This window comes from Cetorhinus maximus, chromosome 1 (genome assembly GCF_964194155.1).
Source record: "Cetorhinus maximus chromosome 1, sCetMax3.hap1.1, whole genome shotgun sequence".
Taxonomy (NCBI): Eukaryota; Metazoa; Chordata; class Chondrichthyes; order Lamniformes; family Cetorhinidae; genus Cetorhinus; species Cetorhinus maximus.
Window position 1 is genome coordinate 174,246,341 of NC_135879.1, and position 18,801 is coordinate 174,265,141.

An 18,801-nucleotide genomic window follows, 5' to 3' on the forward strand; every position below is an offset into this window, starting at 1 on the left:
AAGATAGTAGCATCTTCTGCGGCCCCTTCTGCCTTGGACTTCCTGCTGGCCCTGCACCCTTTGTGCCTGCACCTCACCTCCCACAGGCCCCTCCCCTGGAAGCTGCATTGGGACACCTGGCCTCTTCTCCCTTCTGCCCCTCTCTTCCTCCTCAGCGGATGTCCCTCTAGTCGAGACCACAATCCCCATTACCAGGGTAAGGGAATGCTGTCTGATACCTGGAAGGGTCCATGCGGTTTGAATCCTCAGGGGGTCTGGAAGACACCAATGTGTCCAGAAATGATGCATGGAAATGCTAAGAATGAAGACCCGATCAGAGATTAAGCTGACAAGTACCAATTAGCAACCAGCAGTAAGTTATCTCCAAAACTCCTCACTACTCACATTGACAATGCTGCTGACCCTTCTTATCGCGCCTGTGGATGAGGTTTTGCAAATTGTCAGCTGCCTGTCTGCCTATTTTGCTCGTGCGACAAGCAAAAACTCGCATGGGCAACGTTGAATCGTCATCAGTTTGGTTGTCAAGGGCCTTAACTGACCTCTTAATTAATAGCCGGCATGGGTTTGACTCCTGTGCATGCTTGCCGAATGAAATATTGCGCGAGTGAGCGATGACGTCGGGACGCTCACCCGACATCATCACGCGCCATTTTACACTCGTTCAGGTTGAACGCACGTTGATAGTACTGGATGCCCACACCATGTGGAGCCATTGGAAGACTGATTCTGCTGTGATGATCCTTGTGTGGAGATTGATCTCTACATCACCCTCCCTGGAGGTGTTGCATCCTGGGTAGGGAAAGTGGTTGACGTCATCGATGTCCTGTTGCTTGATGGTGCTGGGAAGGCCTTGTTGCCATCCAGTCATCATTGTCTTGGTCCTCTAGCAGCTGATGCACCGCTACTCTCAAGTCCAGTGGTCATGTCTTTGCGCATGAGCGATTCTTCAGCAAAGTGATGTCAACTGAACAATCACATAACCTTTGATCTGGGTGCAAATTGCACTAGTTTCTGCTCAAACACAATTACTTCTTCACCCAGAGGGTGGTGAGTCTGTGTGATTCTCTACCACAGAATGCTGTGTAGGCCAAGTTTCTGAATGTATTTAAGAAGGAAATAGATTTCTAGCCTCTAAAGGCATCAAGGGGTTTGGGGAGAGAGCAGGAGTATGGTGTTGAGATAGAAGATCAGCCATGATCATATGGAATGGGGGAACAGGCTCGAAGGGCCGAATAACCTACTCCTGCTCCTATTTTCTATGTTCTTACATCATCAAACATAAAATCTGGAATGCACCAGTATAATCAGGCAGAATGTTAGAATGTTATTTACAAAAAAAATGATTTGCTTCAAACCATATTCCTTGATGTATTTAAGAGTAGTAATTTGGTACACTTTGATTAATACAGCTGAAAATGAGTTTAGTACAAAAAAATAAGCATTTTAATCAGAAGGTCCAGTCTACCACTTGTGATTAATCTGATTTTAAAGAACTCAAAATGACTTTAAAAAGCTATACTGAAACATTTAGTTAGATTTGTGTGCAGTAGCGAGTTTCTCAGAAATAGACAAATTATATTCAAAAGATTTTAAAAGGTGCTTATTAGTGCCCTCACACCTCAAAATTTCTTAATCATAAGAGCCTCCTCAAAGGTCCAGCAAACAAGTGCAATTAGCAAAAACCCACGGTGGTGATTAATTTGATCTGGAGGCATGGTCAGTCTTGTGAATAGGACCAGCTTCAAGCATGATTTTTTTTTAAACTAGCACAAAGATATTGGAAAGCCAATTTGCATTGAACATAATTTGAGCTGAAAATTCCACTATCTTTTGTGCTGGTTTGGATGACTTTGAGCAGATTGTGCTGAAAGAACCAGCAGAACGGAACAGAAACTAGGCCACGGTATTTTTGAATTTAGAGATTTAACTATTTTGTTCTCCTACTTACTCCTTTATTGCAAATACTTGCAACAAGATCCCTTCAGTGCAAACAACAGATCAGTATTTTATATCGGAATCGTTATCTGTGATTAGAGGATGGGAACAAGTACATTGCACAAGGAAATAACAGGCCACAATTTGCTGTAGCAGGGATCTAATAGCATCTGAAATTAATTAGGCATACCCTTATATGATTAGATCTCTAATTTTTGTTGCAAGGCAAATTGATGAAAGTGTGAGTTGATAATCTCATAGCAAGGGAGATCAGGCACATGGGTCTTGAGTGAACAGAGCAAGTAATTGTGTATCTCAGATTGAAGGATTATGAACACACCCTGCTGTATGCCTCACCATTAAAAGATATTGGCCGGGATTTTCCAGCCCCATCACAAGCAGGACCCGCCGTGGGCAAGGCAGCACACCAGCCAGAAGTCCACTGACTTGCAGCGGGACCAGAAGATCCCAGCGGCGGGCGGGTGTGGAAAATCCTGTCCATTGAATGGGATGAAGTTGCCGTATTTGTGTGGTAGAAACAAATTAAACTTGCTCAGAAAATTCAGTCCTGTCCTTTTCAATCCAAGTATTCTTTTTACAATGTGATAAATGTTAATCCCTGTTAAACAGCCTCTCTACCACTGAAGTCCAGTTGTTTCCAGTTTTAATTGTTATTAGAGGCTCTTAGAGATTTTTTAAATGGACGATTATTTTTTCTTACAATTTTCTTCCTGTCTCTTATTTCTCTTTCTCTTAATCCAATCTTTCTTTCCCTCTCTTTATCTCTCTCTTTCTTTACCAGGTTTGACATTGACCCATCTTAATTTAACTCCTATTGTCCCACCCGACGAAGAGAAAACCCTGCCCCTAATTTTATATTTTCTACATTGAATCTGTTTAGAAGCGTTCTTTTTTGGTTCAGTTACAAAATGATATTATGGAAAAGGAACTTCATTTAGGTTCTCTATTACACAGAGAACAATCAATAAAAAGCATTAAATCAGGAAATGCATCAGCAAAATAAAAATCTTCTAGGTGGCAAATGGGTGTGGTACTCGGACATCGCTGAAATACCATTCTTATGTTTGCAGTGCCCCTTTGTTGAAGTATGATATTTGTTCAATGTACCTATCCTTAATGAAAAAATAGGACTGTTTGTTTAACTGATTTATTGGCCAATAATACAACAGAGCTCAAAGCCTACTTATTGTTGATTTATTACTGAAACAAGCTTAAGATTTAATGCCACAACAAACCTTTTTGTTCTAATAAAGCTCTGGGGCATGGTATTTTCCTTCACTTGAAAGTGAGGATTTGCTGCTTACGGTTTCTGTTTCCTGGAGCAAACACCTCACAAATTGATGGATCTGTCCTCTGAGCTTTTCGCTGAGGCATTACAGCTTTTTAAAATATTAATATGTGAGCACATTTAGCAGAAAGTAGCTAGTCTGAAAGTCTCCTGTGGCTGCTATACAGGTCACCAGAGACCTTCTGCCTCTCAAAGCGAAAGGCTTAGTCTAAGTATAGTATTAAGCTGAGCTTTTGGATTTTACAAAATGACATTCTTTGCAGTCACATTTTCAGATGAAACTGCAGCAGTATTTTTCTTTTTTTTTCATTTTGTTTCAGAATTTAGTTTGTGTACTGGGAACAGAGATAATGCAGGTTGCGCTATAGCCTCAGATCTTAGCTGAACACTGATTAGGTAGGACTGGACGTCACATCTTGTTATAGAGTTGTAGAGTTGCAGGATTCCCTCTGAGAGTTGGATTAGGACATGTACCGATTCCATGGAGACAAAATAACTTCAGATGCAGAAGCACTTGCAGGCAGTGATCAAGGGTCAGGTTATCATTATATTTAACACAAGTACAGATAAAGTTTAAAATTCCAGCGGAGTCAACCTGCAGAAAAGAGCTGTACATTTATTATACAAGCTAGTAACACAATAATATTGCACTGAGGAATTGAAGAGCTCATAACAGTTGCAAAATACAGGTCATGGGCAGGATTTTCTCTTTGTCGGGCGGGCACGGCAGGCGGGCTCGGGAGCGACGGCAGAACGGACTGCTGCCTGCGATTGGGCCCCGACCGCAGATTCACGCTGGCTGGCCAATTAACGGCCATGCAGCGTAAAAGGCGCACTGAAATGCTCAGTGCTGCCAGAGTGGGGGCGGGCGTGGAATTCTACACATGCACGGGGGAGCACGCATTGACAGCTCCCTGAGGGCACAGAGGTGCCTTAGGGAGCTGAAGAATTGGACACTAACCAATAAAGATTTTAAAGGTGATATAAACATGTCCCCACGTGTGACTCAGTCACATGAAGGGGGACATGTTTGAAATGATGGCAAAGTTTTTTTTTTACTGATTTTATATTTGCCTGTGGAAACCTCATCCCATCCGTGGATGAGGTTTTGTTAACAATGCAAAGGCCTATTCGCCCGCCCGCCAGACAAATGGTTGAGCGGGCAGCGAAAAATACAAATTAATGACTTGCTCAAGTGCCTTAATAGGCCTCTTAATTGTCAGCGGGCGCGCTGCCAACTGTCGGCGCGCCCACTGACCGAAAGATCGCAAGAGTGCACGATGACGTCGGGACACTCACCCGACGTCATCGCGCATGATTTTACGCCTAATTGGGTTGGGCGCCGCCTGCCCGACAAACGTAAAATCCTGCCCCATGTTTGCAATCACAACCTGAGGGCACCTATTTTAAAAGCTTTTTCCGGCTAATCACAGTTTTAGATTTGGGTTGTTATTCAGTTGGCTGCAGTGAAATCAAAAGAGTTTTGCATGCACTTGGGTACCTGCCTGTTTAGTTGTTTGTTTTGTTTTAAGCAATTTATTTATCCTTTTTTATCTAGCATTGTGGGATTGATTTTAGTCCATGCTGGAGCTAAAGCAAATTTAACCACACTTATAGCCAATTTACATCTAGAGAAGAATATCCAATTAAATTGGTTGTTTTAGGTGTGACAAAAAGTGGCATTCAAGCCTGTTGTATATTGTGTGAATATGGCTTGTACTGTTCCATATTGGAAGTAGTGCAGGACGTAACGATCGATTGCCCCTAACTGTCTTGAGTAACAACAAAGGTGATTTGTTCAGCCTACTCTTGCAAAATTGAAGTTGCTTTTATTACTGGAAGAAAAATCTAATTATCCAATATTTTAAGTTAAAGCATTTAAATAAAACAGCAGAGAACTTTTGCTTAAAATAATTAACATGATCCAAATGAAGTAGCTTTGAGCTGAGACTAGCATGTTTTCCAAAAAGTAACAGTATTTTACTTTATAAAAAGGTGAGTTGTTTTAGGAGAGATTGGGGATCATTCAGAACTTTGACACCTGGCGGAGTTGAACTCCAATTGTTGATAGAACTAGCCTGATTTACGTTCCATTGAGGTCTAAAATGAAAATGTCGTAGCTGCTATAAAGGGCTGGCATTCATTCTCTTAGGTACTGCCAGTCAGCGCAGTTGAAAATTATCCACACTACGTCAGCTTGTTTTTTAACTTTATTGTTTTGAATCTTTCACTTGTAATGCAATATTTTGGCGATGTTATTCAACACTGCTGAAAGACTTCTACAGCACTAACACATATTAATATTAAATGAAACAAATTGTATTGCAAATTCAAATTATGGTTTAAAATAATAATACCTTTTGGTTTCTCTTGAAACTATTAGTGTGAATATAGGACTGTTTTTATTTTTGGTTATTGGCCCTTAACCTTCTTCTTTCCCTCTTTGCTTGGTGCTGATGATGTCTCAAATGCTGCAAACTGTGCTTATACCAACTCCAGCCACACAGTACTAGACCCAACCACTTTGCACAAAACTGGGGTGTTTTGTACATCCAGTAACGTGTAGAAAATTTTGAAAGTTTGAGATCAGGTTCATATTTCTTGTCTGCTGTCCACCCCTGCTTAGTCCACTATTTTCCCTGCTAAAACATTAAAGATGTCACAAAATTTCACTCTCATTTGTCTTTGTCACAGTTTCAATAACCAAACCACCACTCCCACATCTATTTCACAGATCAGCACTCTGAATACTTCCTATAATGTCACTCCTGCCCCTAATCTGGATTTTTTACCGTGCTTCTCTCAGCTATGTCATTTCTTCAGATTAACTAAAATTGCCTCTCAAATGTTTCTGTCCCTTTTAGATATATAGAATGTCACACTTTGAAAATTTCTGTTCCAACAAAAGTCTTCATACTGTAACAGTCTTTACATCCAAGATCTCAACTGATGATAACAATGTAGCAATATAAGAATTGCTAGACAAAAAAGATCAAGGTCCATCAAGTTGGCTTTCAACCATGCCAGTAGTCACATGATACAATGATAACAGAGTTGTTGATTAATCATAGCAATCAATTAGTCTGTGACAGACCCAGGCATGAAGTGAGGAACACCCAAAGTGCTGGAAGGATTTGAGAGACTATAAGCCCAAAGTCATCTGTTAATCCAAAGTCCCTTGAAGGGCATGTAGATTTAGGTGTGGATGGGGGGTTTAAATGTGGCTAAAGTGTCAGCCTGCACAGTTGCTTTCTTATGTACCACTGGGAAACGATTTGCTGAGAGTACATTTAGCTAGAGTTTAATTTCTGCACTTTGGAGGTATTGAGATTCAAGATCAGGATGGATTGTGCCTTGGTTATTTTGGATTGGCTCTCAGACATGGAACAAGATGACCATCAGCAGCAGCACCAACCTGCTGGATAGAGGCCTGCAGGTAGTCCACAGTGAGGGGAGCTAAAGAGGTGTATGACTTGCAGGAAGCACTACCCTTGAAACAGGCAGTTGCTTAACTTACATGACTGATTGGAAGAGCAATATTTCTGTAGGCTCAGAATGTCGAGTCAGGTGGGGGCAAACATCTCCAGCCTTTTGGATCTGCAAATTGTGCATTACCAGTGGTTATGAAAAGGATCACCACTGTGATGGAATCTGTGGTTTCAAAGCTTGTGTTTTTTGAGATTTTTGGGCATTGTCTCAGATGGTGTATTCTGAGGAAGAATCAGAAACAGTCCTTGAATGCTAATACCTAAAAATGACATATTGATGAGGAAGTAGAGAACTCCTCAGAGACCAGCAGATGATAATAAATTGTTGTCCCTCCTGGACACCGCAGGGAAATTTTAAGAATTGCCCATGATATTCCAATGGCAGGCCATTTATCAGGAATAAGAAAGACTCAAGCTAAAATAATGAAGCACTTTTATTAGCCAGGATTGTATGGAGATGTGTTTGAATTCTGCAAGACATGTCACACATTTCAACTGGTTGGAAAGCCCCAGCCATCAGCTAAACCCACTCCATTAATCCCCATAGCAGCTTTCAATGAATCACATGGTAGAATTCTAGTGGATTGTGTGGGAACCCTACCCAAAACCAAAATGAGATATCAATATATATGGTAGTTTGGTAGTACAGAACTTGAGTATTGCTGCAAAAAGAGACATGTCCAAGCTTTTTATTTTACACTCATCAGGACACTTGCAAGAATGCCAATATAAGAGGAAGGCAACAATTTATACTGTATGTGAAGAGGTTGCTGGCATTGCCATGGAGAATGCACCATTGATGGTGACTGACGGTTAACTGTCAAGCATTGTTTGAAATTTAAACCAGGCAGCTTGACCCTGATTGATCAAGGCAATGATTGATCAATCAGGAATGAGTCAGCGAATGGCTGTCACTCATTTTGTGTAGCTGAAACAGGCGCAATGTATGTACATGTTCTTTCTGTCTGCAAATAACAAGGCCCTGTGTATTAATATATGTTATTTCCAAATGTGCCATACTGCAAGCAAAATTACATTTAAGATTGTTGGTTGGGCTCACAGTGTAGCAGAATCCGTGGTTTCAAAGCTTGTATTTTTTGAGACAGATCCTAATTGAAAAGGGAAATGGAGAGAGGAAACTTAGAATGAAACTAAGATTGGAAACCAAAACTTCTGGGAAGACTGAAACTGGTTGAAACTATATAAAAAGGGCACAGAGTCGTCAGAGCTCAGATGGTGATGATGATCCCAGTAGTGCAGTACAGGCAGGCTGAAGAAGACAGAGGCCAGATCCAGAAGCGGAGAATAGGCAAATATACATTTGTTACAGCTGTTTCTGTCACTTGAGGATAACTTTGATGGATCAATGCCATAAAAACCATTGTAAGCAGAGTTGAGGAGCTTCTGCAGACATATGTCATTGTTGGTGAAGATCCTGCCAGTGGAACTCATGGTGGTCACACGTTGCTGTCAGCTGGCAATCAGGCTAAATCCTAAAAGAGGAGCTGAAATTCTTTGTGAGGAAGACAGAATGTTGAAGGGCTTTGTGAATGAGATTAATGATGTATATGCTAAGTGGACTGCTGAACTAATTCATAAGAACTGTCTTAGTTATATCTGCTATCTAACGTGTAATTTATAGTTTATAATTATCTGCACTTTGCCTGTTGATTCATGTTGAAACTTATGTTAATTCTGAGTTTTAGAGTATAGGTGGATATCAAAAATAGTATTTAGTGTTTGCTTTGTTTGACTCTTGTAGAGTAAAACTTATTTTGTTTTAAACCATGGAATCTTGTGGCTTAATTCTTTCAATGAATGGGATTTCAGATTTCTTCTTCCTTGAAAAAAATATTACTGGTCTTGACTGAGATCATAACACCACCCTTAACTTTTTTCGCCTTTGGATCTTTCTATGTCTACTAGAGATGTATCCAGGATCTCCCTATTGGCTTCACCTAAATGCATAAGGCAGGTCACTGATAAATTGTTTGCAGGGCTGCCAACTGTGTTAATTTCATCTGTCATGATGATATTCAGAATGACTGGGCACTCAGATATGCATCTCTGGCTAGCTCTCCACAGTTACAGCCTCCAATTGCATACACACGTCAATCCAAGAACCCACAGATGACCTGGGAGTATTCATAAACTGCAAGGAATTCCACTCCATCAATGTCCAGCTGGTGTGCAACCACAAGAAGATTTTCACGTATGCGTGTGCCAGATTCCTTTCATCCTGCAGCTGTCCAAGCTCCCTGAACTCTAAAAGATTTAAGGGGTGGATGCTTAGAGACCAAGGCCAAAATTTTCCATTTGGCAGGTGGGTGGAGCAGAAGTGGACGTGGGGAGGCGCAGACCTAATCGGTGCCCGCGATCATGGCCGCACCGCCATTTTGTGTGGGCGGGCCAATTAAGGCCTGCACAGCACATTTCTGACTCCCATGGATAGCGGGAGTGTGCAGGCTGCGGCGGGCATGCACAGACCACCGGGTCCAATGGCAATGTGGCAGTCTGTTTAAAGGAAGGCCTGGCAGCCTCCTGTAGGCTGGTGACAATGGTCACTCCGAGATCAAATCATAGGGGGTTGGCTGAGCAGAGCACTCTGGAGGGAAGGGCAGAGGAGCAGGGCAGGCTGCAAGGTCTGCCAGAGGAGCAGGGCAGGCTGCAGGGTAGGCCAGCGGGGGGGCCAATGTGCCCCTCGCTTTTCTGATGAATGCCTTGCTGCCCTCCTCAAGGAGGTGGCAGCACGGCGGAGGGTGGAGGCCCCCCCACATGACCAAGCGTGCCTGGGAGGAGGTGGCAAAGGTGGTGAGCTTCCGCGACGTGGTGCGACCTGGATCCAGTGCCGTAAGCGCTTCAATGATTTGTTGTGCTCTGGAAGGGTGAGTACCATGTTGGCATTGGGCATTTAACCCAGCAGGTAACCTCAGCCTTTGAGGCCCCCCCCCCCTCAAGTCTTACTGTCGTGATTGCATTGAATCATGTTGGGCATTTCTCGTACGCTGAGTGGCCAAGCAGATAGTGGCCATGCTTATATCAGCCTGAGTGGTTCATGTGTGTTGCTCTTAGTTGCACATGAGTAGCCTGGGGGCAACCTGCAGGAGATGCAGCTAGGCGCATACCCAGAACTCCAACACATGTCCTATTCACGGTGACAAGATTGTGGAAGGGGAGCCTCAAGGTCTTGTGGCCAAGAGCCATCTGCTGGCCTTGACGCTGCACCTAGTTGCGTCTCCTCGCTATGGGAGCAAAGACCGTGTGTTTCCTAAAGTGATGGACGTAGAATGTGTCCAAGGTGGCCGTTGGGGTTGGGGGGAGGGGGGGGGGGTGGTGTATTGGGAGCAGGCGTACTATCTTTGCGTGAATGATCAGCAGTAGCGTGGAGAGGAGGCACTGGAGGCCTGAGATGGGCCACTGTGGTTGGGGTGCAGTGTGCGCATGCAGAGTACATGTGCGATTAGCCACAATGAATGGTCTTCTCTGCTTTTCAGGAGAAAAGTGCTCACAATGCCTCTGGGCGTTCACGGACTGAAGTCGGCCAGGCCCAGTTGCTGATATTGAGCTGTTTCGAGCAGGAGGCCCTGAAGCTTGAGGCGCCATGCGCCCAGGTCCACAGGTGTTAGTGAGCCTGGGGTGGAATGGCCAGGTATTTGAGGACAACAGTGACATCTGCTCTGTCTTCGCACCATCCAAAGCACTGATGATTGTTTGAATCGTAATTGTAGCAACACTACTCATTCACAGACTGATAGAGTCAGAGGTGTGAGTCATAGACAAAGGGCCCTTGGCCCTTCGAAGATGCATGTGCCAAGCATCTTCCAAAGTTGCCTTATCCCATTTCTATCCCACTATCCCCATGACTTTGTAATCCATGACATCACAACTGCACATCCAAATACTTATTACATGTTAGGAGCGTTTCTGCATCCACCACCCTTTCAGCCTGTGTGCAAAAGTTCCTCATCACCTCACCTGTCAACCTCATACCCCTTGTCTTAAATCAATGCCACCAGGTTACTCATCCATCCACCAAGGGGAAAAGTTCCTTTCTGTCGACCCTATCTATGCCCCTCATAATGTTATAAAGCTCAATAATGTCACCCCTCAATCTCCTCTGCTCCAGGGGAAATATCCCCAGTCTATGCTATGTCTCTTCGTAAGTCAAACACTCCAACCAACCAACATCCTGGTTAACGACCTCTGCACTCTCTCCACTCCAATCACATCCCTCCCGTGAAGCGCATATCACACAACTGCATGGAGAACTTCAGCTGTGGCCTAGGCAGCGTTTTCTGCACTTGCAACATGACCTCCCTGTTCCTATACTCTATTCCTCGGCTAATAAAGGCAAGAATGGCATTTACCTTCTTAAACACATAATGTTCCTGTCTTGCTACCTTAATGGACCTGTTGACATGCCCAGCAAGGTCCATCTGATCCTCCTTACTTTCCACGCTCCTACCATTCCTTGTGTATTCCTGTACCTTGTTTCTCCTGCCCAAGTGCATCACCTCACACTTATCTACATAACATTCCATTTGGCATTCCTTAGGTCATCTGACCAGCCTGTCTGTATCCGTCTGTAATGTTAGGGTCTCCTCCTGACTATTTGCCACCCCACCAATCTTCGTCTCCATAGGTTCTGGAAGGTTGAGCGCATAATGAGCCAGGGGGAAAGGGATGAAGTGTGTCACTGTATGCACGCTAACTAATCCACTGTCCTTCTTGTTAATTTCAGCATCATGAGAGCCTGTCCACCAAGAGCAATTCCAGATGCCCCCTCTCACACTTGAGGGCCCTCAATTCTCACCTGCGTCACACCATTTCTCCGAGGCAGGCACCAGCGCAGATGATAGCACATCGGTGGGTGTTGAAACATCGGCTAGTGTCCCAGGGCACAGTGGAGAGGGCACTTCACAATCACTGGAGGAGCTGGCAGAGACAGAGAGTGCCGATGGCACCAGCAGTCGGAGGACTGCAGGAGACCAGGCACATGCTCAGTCAGGGCGTGATGATGTGCCCTTGGAGTCATCCGCGACGCAGCTGCTACAGGAAATGCGGCTGGATGTCCTGCAACACCTGGGAGTGTTGCATGAGGCTATGCTTCGCTTGGTGTCCATGGTGGAGGAGTCCACACAGAGCATGAGTGATGCCATGAGCCTCCTGTCAGAGCGTCATGCTTCCTCCATGGAGAGGGTGGCAACTCTCATGGAGAGGCGCCTCCAGGAGAACAAGCAGTTCTCCTGGGGTTAGGTTCGGAACTGCAAGCCTTCACAGCGCCAGTGGCCACAGCTGGTCATTGCCAATGTGGAAGATGGTGTGGGCTTCAAGCTTCCCAGCTCATTGCCCATACAACCACGGTGAGCAGGGAGGTCCGGGACGACCTCACGTCGGTGGAGCAGCTGCCTGTCGTATCTGCGGGCTCCTGTCACGGCGCTCCAGATGAGGGCAACAGCTGCTCTGCCCCTCTCCCAGTGATCGCTTCATTGGGTGAGGCTACGACGACTAGGGGAATGCCAGCCGTGGACCTGGCAGATCCCTCCCTGGTGGGGCTAGCACAGGCTCCACAGCTAGAGGACGGCTGCCAAAGTCATCGAGGCCAACAGGACAGCAGAGTCAGCAGGCTATCTCAGATGCCGCTCCGAGCGATGGGGTGGCACCAAGTAGCACCCATAAATGTAAGCATAAGGCACCTTAAGCACACCATGGGTTTCTCACTGGTGCTTTTGTGTTGGCCCTAGATTAGGGAATTATTATTTGTTTATGCTTGAAAAACTTTTTGGTCTGATTTTGTGTCACCTTATGTTTGTGAATATTAAAACCAGATGTGTTACCGTGGCTGAGTATGGCTCCTTTGTTCTGCATTTGTATGTTTTACGTACATGTCATGAGTGTTTGAGTGGACATTGAGGTTTATTTCCAAAGCCCTTAGTCGCAGCAGATGAAATGGAAGATGTAGTACTTAAGTGCCACATATGGATGCGCCAGGCAAGGCTGGTCCTCCTGATCCATTTGTGTGGAGCTAGCTAAAGGTTCATTGGGTTAAAGTGTCCCGGGTGTCCCTACCTCCTTGGTGTAGTCCTGGGTCAGCGTTTAGCCCCTCATCATTCCCCTGTGCGTGCTCATCCTCAGAATCAGTGCTGGACTCATCGTGTGCAGCCACATCCACTGCGTCGATGTCTTCATCATCCACTGCGTCCCCCCTTTCCAGTACAAGATTGTGGAGAGTGCAGCATGCTACCACTATCACCGAGACACAATCTGGGGGGCTACTGGAGTGTGCCCCCTGAGCGGTCTAGGCATCGGAAACACATCTTGAGAAGACCGATGGCTCTCTCCACCACAGCCCTTGTGGAGGCGTGGCTCCTATTGTACCACTGCTCAGCTTCTGTTCTTGGATGGCAGAGAGGTGTCATGAGCCACCTTCTAAAGGGATAGCCCTTGTCAACCAGCAGTCAACCATCCAGCCAAGCCGGAGCACTGAACAGCCCCGGCACCTGGGAGTGTCTGAGGATGTAGGCATCGTGGGAGCTGCCTGGGTACCTTGCACAGACTTATAGAATCAGCATCCTGTGATCACACACTATCTGCACGTTCATGGAGTGGAAGCCCTTCCTGTTGACAAAAGCACCGGGCTCACCTGCTGGCGCCTTGCTGGCCACATGTGTACAGCCTATAGCATCCTGGACGCGGGGGAAGCCAGCAATGGCCGTGAAGCCTCTGGTTCGCTGTGTCTGGCTTGCCTGGTCGCAGCGGAAGTGGGTGAAGGTCAATGCCCGTCTGAACAGAGTCTGTAACCTGCTTGACACAAACCTGCACAGCTGATTGGGAGACACCGTAAAGATCACCCACCGAGCCCTGGAAGGAGCCAAAGGCATAGAAGTTGAGGGCAGCTGTGACCTTCAGAGCCGTTGGCATGGGGTGTCCACCCACACAGTTAGGAGATATCTCAGTGCCAATCATCTGACAAATGTAGTTGGCTGTCTCCCTTGACAGTCGGAGCCTCCTTCGGCACTGCACCTCAGACATAATGAGGTAGCTGCTTCGCCGCCTGTATACCCTGGCAGCAGGATAGCAGCATCTTCTGTGGCCCCTTCCACCTTGCACTACCTCTTGGCCCTGCGCCCCTTGTGCCTGCGCCTGTACTCCCAAAGATGGCACCCCTGGAGGCTGATTGTGCACTCCTGGCCTCCTCCCCCTTCTAGCCCTCCCTTCCTCCTCTGAAGAGCTGCCTCTAGCGGAGATGTCAGAACCCATACCCAGGCTAAATGGAGGCCATTTAGTCTTTTACACGCCTGCCTGTTGCGCCCATGCGCTGACCCGAAGATCGCACGGACACCTGAAAATCGGCGTCAATTGCTGATTTAAGGGCCTTAACTAGCCCGTTAATTAATGGCAGGTGTGTGTCGAACTTCATCGTGCGCCTGCCCAGCGAAATATTGCAATGGCGCGTGGTGACATTGGGACACTCAGCCCGCCCCCTGCATGACGAGCAGAAAGTTCTGCCCCAAGGATATCCCCTTCAAACTTGGTAGATGACAACCGTGAGAATCCCCATGAATAAAGTCTGTGGGTGGTACAATGGCAGCCAAATAACAACCAGATGTGTCATTGGGCAAGCAATCAGCAGATTCAAGATATGCTTCAGGTGCCTGAACAGTTCTGGAAATACGCCCCAGTAATCACCAGGCAGGGTCTCCAAAATAATCCAGGTAATCTGAATTTAGCACAACATTGCACAACGGTAATGATTAGAGCTACAGGGGTATAGTAATCATAGTTTTGATAAACGTAGGACTGTAGCTTTAAGAATGATCCTGTGTTGTAATATCACATGATCTGTGTAAACCGATAGGTTAGCAATGGGGAACCTCTAGGAGACAGTTCTTATTTAGTTATAGAGTTAGATGCACACATGTAGCTGCTGCTGCTGCCTTGTACATAAAGTTCAATGTCTCCACAAAGAAAAGTTGCCTGTAAAATCAACTCTATTACAAACTGGCGATGAGGATAATCAGTTCCGGTGCTGTCCCTCACCCAGCGATTGTTTGTATCTAAGATAATTAAAAAGAAAGGAAGATTTACTCATCCGAAATGCCACATTTTGGTAGAATTGATCCCTTTGAACTAGCTACAGACAACTGGTCTCAATATATAGAATGCCTTGCGTTCTACTTTCAAGCCAAGGAAATCATGGGGGAGAGCGATTCTCATGAGTATTTGAGGGATCAAGACCGACAGTTTAATTTGAAGCTTGACGGCCGCCGGTGCCCCTGATTCAAAGACCTTCAGTGAATTAGTAAACCTCATTAAGCGACATTTTCAACCCAAGTCCACAGTCATAATGCAGAGGTTTAGGTTCAATTCACGGAATAGAGCCCCAGGGCTACCTACGTGGCAAAATTAAAACAACTAATGGAATATTGTGATTTCAGTGAAATCCTGAATGACATGCCCAGGGATTGTTTGGTCTGTGGCATGCAAGAGGATGCTATTCAGTGAAGATTGCTGGCTGAAGTGGATCTTGATTTTAAGAAAGCGTTAGAAATAGTGCTTGTGATGGAAAGCTCTGTAAGGGATTCACAAGCGATTCAAGGAGCGTAAAATGGCACCTTTTTCCTAGTTGGGTGCATACAGTCAGCCGAAGGTGGCGTGAATAGCTGGGATTCTTCTGCAAAGCAGGGAACAGCCCCCGCTAACCGAAAATTTAGAGGAAACAGTTTAGCAGCAAACTTGAAAACAAATTTTTATCAACGTGGAAGCAATCATACTCCTAACAATTGGCAATTTAAAAAGGTGGAGTGTTATTTTTGTCACAAAAGAGGGCACTTATTGAAACATTACAAAGCAAGATTAAAACAGGCTTCCAGGCAACAAACAAAGTCCAATGAAGTATATAGTGTGGAAGAGCCAGAAACAACAAATTCTGACATTTATTCCTTATTCAACATGAAAGTTGGGAAGACAGAGCCAATTACTGTCACATTGCAAGTGAATGGTAAACCCTTAAAAATGGAAATACGCACTGGTGCTTCTACCACTATAATAGGAGAACACACTTTCAGATATTTAAATAAAGACGCTCAACAATTAAATTTGGGACAAACTTATGCTAAGTTAAAAATGTATACAGGCAAAGAAATCCAGGTAAGAGTTATCCCCAGTGTGCCTCGTTATTATAGACATCAAACAGCACAACTACCAGTGATGGTATTAGAAGGTAGAGGACCAAGCCTTCTAGATCGAAATTGGTTGAAGGAAATCAACCTTGATTGACCAGTGAGATTTCAAAAGGAAGCAGGAAGAGTTCCTGAGCTGGAAAAGGAACAAAGCAAGATACTTCAGAAAGACCCTGCAGAGCCCAAGGACCGCAACTGGATGAAAAAGGAGTATGTAGCCATTCAGCAGCCTGAAGAAATGAAGACTGTCTTAAACAACGACTTGGAAGAACAGCAGAAGAAGGTCAAGGAGACTCTGCTGGATGACAGAATTCAAGGTGAAGCAAGTGAGTTTCGCAAAGAAAAGGGAAACCTGTTGAAAGACTTTCACACACTACAAGGATCCCTCAGGTCAAAGCTTGCACCTCTGGAAAATTACAAAGAGAAACAGGGAGAATTTAATGTCCCTGAACAAACTGAAGAAGCAGTTGGCTGGGAAATCGCAGTAATGTTCAGGGTTCCAGGAGGAAACCAACAGATACAAGGAGACAGAAGAGCTGAAGAATCAGCTGAATGAAACTAAAGAGGCTTTGAAAGCAAAAGTCAAAGAACTTTCCAAGATGTGAGTAGGTAATGAACTAAGACAAGTAGAGATTTCACCTGAGAGAAGTTTGTCCGACAGTGAAGTAAAAAAACAAGGCAGAGACTAAATTCTGTGGTAGAAAGAAGACACGTAGGAAGAGGATTACTGATGAGGCGCCATCTTTGAACGAGACTAAGCCTGATACTTCCCAATTTGGAGGGGAAGGTGAAGAAAAGTCAAGGGAACCAAAAAGCATCTCGATTTGTATAGTCGTGGTCGACAATTTACTATTGGAGAAGCAGTATATGTAAGGAATTTTGGTGGAGGACCAAAGTGATTACCTGGTAAAGTAAGCTCTCTGACCAGACCATTGTCATACCATGTGGAAGTGGAGGGCCAGATTACCTGTAAGCATGTGGATCATTTAAGAAAAAGGGAGATACCTCGACAAAATGATGTTCCACCCGTAACCATTGCTTAACCTGTGGTTCTTGTTGAAGTTGCTCAACCAAGGATAGACATGCCTGATGTCTCTGTCGGAGTGGATGACACTGTACTGCCCATGCCTTATGAGGTACCTGATGTTACTGCGGTTCCTGAGAATGTTGTTCCTGCAAAAGAATCATGGAGAAGTCGTGGAGCTACAAAAGTCCACACGGATCAGGAAGCACCTGAAAGACTGAACTTGTAATTTCATGACCTGTGTAAATATTGCAATGTCTGGGGATAAATATCCTTGTAAATACAAAATGTACAGAAAAGTTAAAGGGGGAGGAATGTAGTAATTATAGTTTTGATAAACGTAGGACTGTAGCTTTAAGAATGACCCTGTGTTGTAAGATCACATGATCTGTGTAAGCCAATGGGTTAGCCGCACAGGGAACCTCTAGTGGGGAGTCCTTCTTTAGTTCTAGAGTTTGATGTACACATGTAGCTGCTGCTGCTGCCTTGTAAATAAAGTTCAATTTTTCCACCAAGAAAAATTGCCAGGAATATCAACTCCATAACAAGGAGGAACTGAGTACACATTGTGGATTAATCCAATTAATACAAAGGGAGGAAGAGAATGAGGATGTAAATGACGATCCCATTGCAGCATCAGCTACTCCTACTGCTGCATGTGATTCTGTGATATCTGTAATGTTCGGTTAGTCAATACCACTAAAATGAAGTAACAGTAACATCTAATGGTCACTCTCCCACATCCCCCTGACACAAACCAGACCTACATCCACCCATCCACCCATTGCACAAACCCCCTTTTCCCAGTCAATTCAGGTCTTCTCACTCATCAACAAGCAATTGAAAAGGCAAGTTGCCACCAAACAACCTAGAATGGGCTGACAGGATAGTGATGCAAAGTAACTAATTGAAGTGCTTATAGTAAACAACAGAAATTTAACAATTCAAGAGTTTCTCATACATTCATGTGCATGCCCTTGTGCAAATTCAAAGCACTGCTCTTTCTTTTCCTTCCACTCTTACACGGTACCACCCCTGTGGCTTCAGCAGTGATAGGGACAGGCTGCTCACATCCCTGCTGTGACTGCTGAGATGTTCTTGGCTGACAACCTCTTGGTGTTGTAGCCGATGAGGGCCCTGACAAAGATTACTCCACCTGAACCTGTGCTGGGACAGACTTGCCAATCAGGAAAGGAGACAGCATGCCAGCTATTGTCTGAGGTGGGATCAACAAGGTGGTAACATTTTATGTTAAGTTCTCACTTCCATGGTTTCTTTTGCCATTATCCCTCTCATGGGTCAGCCATAAATCACTCCTGCCACTCTGCTGGAGGCCAGTTTTGTGCAGATAGGCAATACACTATAAGGCCAAGGGTAGGAGATCAGTCATCCAATTTACAACATCAAACATGCTGGCATCCAGAAGTTCCACCACTATTGTCACCGACTGATTTAATTGTCACGATTTATGTTCCCTGGGACACGCTATCCATGTAAAAAGATACCCTCATAAAGCCCTGCAACATCAACCTGCCCATGCTTGAGCTGAACTCTTCCATTCTCCCTGCCATTGTAGCAGGTGTGCATGGAAGACCTGCGAGATTGGGAAAAATGATATAGAACAAATCCCATAATTTAGAGATCCTGAGAAAAGAGCCAGTTAAAGTAATAGATACTGTCATGAAAAGAAACCTGCACTTATTTAATACTTTACCATATCTCAGAAATATCTCAAAATCGCTTCACAGGAGAATGAATTACTTTGAAGTATAGTGACAGTTGTTATGAGTCCTGATTTCAAAAACGTGTATGCAGGGAGTAAGAACAGCATGTAGGATACAGAAGGAACATGAAAGGAAGGTA

The 18,801-nt window shown here is 44.7% G+C and overlaps 1 long non-coding RNA gene across 2 annotated transcripts in view; it reads right to left on the reverse strand.

The window, feature by feature from the left end:
- LOC144685483 (uncharacterized) overlaps positions 1-18,801 on the reverse strand; it is a 127,628-nt gene that overhangs the window by 14,722 nt on the left and 94,105 nt on the right. For both annotated transcript variants that reach the window (XR_013577736.1, XR_013577734.1), the window contains exon 3: positions 16,959-17,087. This is a non-coding gene — a long non-coding RNA (uncharacterized LOC144685483). The remainder of the gene's footprint in view (positions 1-16,958; positions 17,088-18,801) is intronic.